Source organism: Sinocyclocheilus rhinocerous, unplaced genomic scaffold, assembly GCF_001515625.1.
Source record: "Sinocyclocheilus rhinocerous isolate Xijiao unplaced genomic scaffold, SAMN03320098_v1.1 scaffold2822, whole genome shotgun sequence".
NCBI classification, from domain to species: Eukaryota; Metazoa; Chordata; class Actinopteri; order Cypriniformes; family Cyprinidae; genus Sinocyclocheilus; species Sinocyclocheilus rhinocerous.
In genome coordinates, this window is record NW_015645680.1 from 1 (window position 1) to 3,121 (window position 3,121).

Consider the following 3,121-nt stretch of genomic DNA (forward strand, 5'->3'; position numbering starts at 1 on the left):
TACAGCCGACTCAGACGAGCATACTTCGGAACTTGCAACGAACCGGACATGGAAAACGATCTGAACTTCAAAACTCTCTTCCTGAGAAACCTCCATCCTGGAGTAAGCCACCATCTTGGCGTTCTCGCATGTCCGCGAACAATGAATGCTTAGCAGTTGCGAGACTTGGCGCATAAAGCCTACGGCAAACAAAAGATGGCCTCAGAAAAGGGCGCCAAATCCACAGCAGTTCTTGACTTCAACACTCAAAGTCAAAGTCTGGCTCTAGAGGGCACCCAACATCAAGACCATGCCAAGCCACCACACAAAGAGTGGAACACACCCTCGTCCAACAGAGAACGAGACTCCCATGCTGGTACCCGACCTAAACAGAGGAACAACCGCTGGGATGGACCGCGTGGACGACAACACTCACCTGGACGTCACTGGGAAAAACCTTGGGACCAATCCAGACCTCGTGAGACTCAATGGGACAGATCGTGGAATCAGCCCAACTCGTTTGGAAACTCAAGAGGAAAAGGCTCATGGGAATCCAACGGAACCTCCAAGGGAAAACGACAGACACACCCTGGAGCAACCAGTCCAAGGAATCAACGAAGGAACTCGCAAAGATTCCAAGCTGACCAAGCTCAAACTGAATCCACACAAGAACAAAAGACATCACCGTGTTTCGACTCGCAAGAGCTGATGAAAATGATGATGAAAGAGTTCTTCCACCGAAAGGAGGAGGATCGGAAGTGGGAAAAGAAAGAGAAACCAGAGTCAGCCTGACTAGCAGCCGGAAGAGAAGGCAGCGACCAGCTGACCCAACCAGCCACAGAGAACAGCACTCCTTCACCTCACTCTCAGAGAACCGTAACCTCCATAACTTCAGACGGACAAGAAGTCCTACCTGAACAACCCGCAAAACAGTCAGAAACTGACCCAACACCTGATGCGTCAGATCACAGCAGCGTCCAACAAACACCTGCTGACGAAACCACTCAAGTTCCTGAAAGTGCTGTCTTGGTCATCTGCCACTCCTCCGACGAACACCAGATCAGTCCTGACATCCTACCTGTCTCATCCCAAACTCCAGTCCCTCAACTACTGGGCGACCTCATTGAGAAAGGTATAGCACGAAAGTTTTACCTCTCCATCATCATTGAACGCCACATCAAAGTCGAAGCTCTTCTTGACACAGGAGCCGACATCACTCTAATGTCAACTGAACTCCTCGAAGAAGTCCAAGAAAGAATAAAGAGATCTAATAGCACCCTCAAACTTCAAAGGTGCGAGCTGAACTTTCAAGTATATTCCCACACGGGCCTACAGCTAAAACATATGGTCCCAATTCACCTAACTGTGGGACCAATGGACCTCGTTCACCCAGTATACGTCTCACCACTCAACACGTATCCACTCCTCATTGGAAAAGACCTGCTTAATCGCTTTGAACCCTTAATTGACTTCAAGCAACTAAAGATATGGACGCAAGTCCGTGAGCCTCTACCCTTCCAGTCAGTAGACTCCAACGAGTCGCAGTGTCAAACCACAGACACCGCCGCCAACTCACTGACTGATGATGCAATGTCAAAGCCAGGGCCAGGGCCAAGCTCAACTCCAAGTAGCAAGAACCTGGACCCTTTCCTCTGCTCATTGCAGGCGCCTGACTCAGACTCAGGCCCCCTTCGAATCATGACTGCCATAAATGTCCATGACACATCAGTGTCCGACGCAGCATTAGCCCTGTGGGCGGAGAACTCCGCTATCAGCTTTAAGCTATTCAGAGCATTGAATCAAGGACAGCAGAGCCTCCCACATGTCTCAAGACACAGCCGCTTCCCTCTCAGTCCCTGGTCGACAACCATGGCTACCTCCAAGATCATCTGCGCTGTGGATATACGATGGAACAACAGACACCTGAGTCACTACTTCCTCGTTGTCCCCAACCTACCTCATGACATCTGCATTGGAGCAGACATCATGGTCCGGCTCAATGCCTCTGTGGACATCATGAACGACGTCATATGGGCTCCCCTGTTGCGCCAACTGACCACTGCAGTCAACCTCAAGAACCTTCGATCTGGTCAAACAATGCCAGACGCATGCACCATGATCAATGAGCAAAAGGCTGCAATACCTGCCTACAGCAAGAGTGTCAGTGTCCGCCTCAACAGGCCACTCTCTCGACAGTAAGCTAGGCTTCTTCCAACCTTCCAGGACCTGCCTAAGACTAGGACTGACCTTGGAAGCCACACATCTCATTGAAATTTCATCTCGGGCTGTGTATGTATTGTTCAACAACTGTACGGCCAAAGACATCAGCATTCCCAAAGCCAGTCACCTGGGATGGCTCATTAACCAGACGTTCCATGACTTTGAACTAACAGTACCGGTCATAGGCCACATACCAGCCCAACTACTGTCAGATGAATATGATGACACCGTAACGTTCACAAGACCCAATGGAACCATTGCCATCACTTCTATTCTGCCAGTGCCCAGAGAAAGCGTCTGCCGATCAGAAATCACAGACGACACTCACCTCGCAGTATACACTGTCTCAACACAGTCCACGACAGAATCACCTGCACAGGTGACCAACAAGGCCCAGAGCCCCTCAAATGACTCAACCATGGAGGAACCCTACACCGGGTTCGCCGCACAAATCCAACAGATCCTGAGTGAGGCGGATGCCCTCCACAAGGAAGCAGACCGCCAAGGACTCAAAGAGGTTCTGTACAAGTACAAGGACTCCTTCGCAAAGGACTCCCTGGACTGTGGACTGACCAACATCCACAGTGTGCGCATCCCGACAAGCCCAAATGCACCACCCACATTTGTGCGACAGTACAAGATTCCAATAGCATCATATGAGCCAGTGCAAGAAATTGTTGACTCCATGCTGGAAAAGGGGGTCATCCGGCCCTGTAACAGCACATACTCTGCTCCGATATGGCCAGTCATGAAACCCAACGGCAAATGGCGGCCCACTATCGACTACCGCAAGTTAAACCAGCAAGTACCCTTGTCACGATGGCCAATGACCCAGTTGGACCAAGAGATTCCCAAAATCAAAGGCTCAACGATCCTTTCCACAATGGACGTCGCCTCGGGATTTTGGACAATCCCCGTCCAC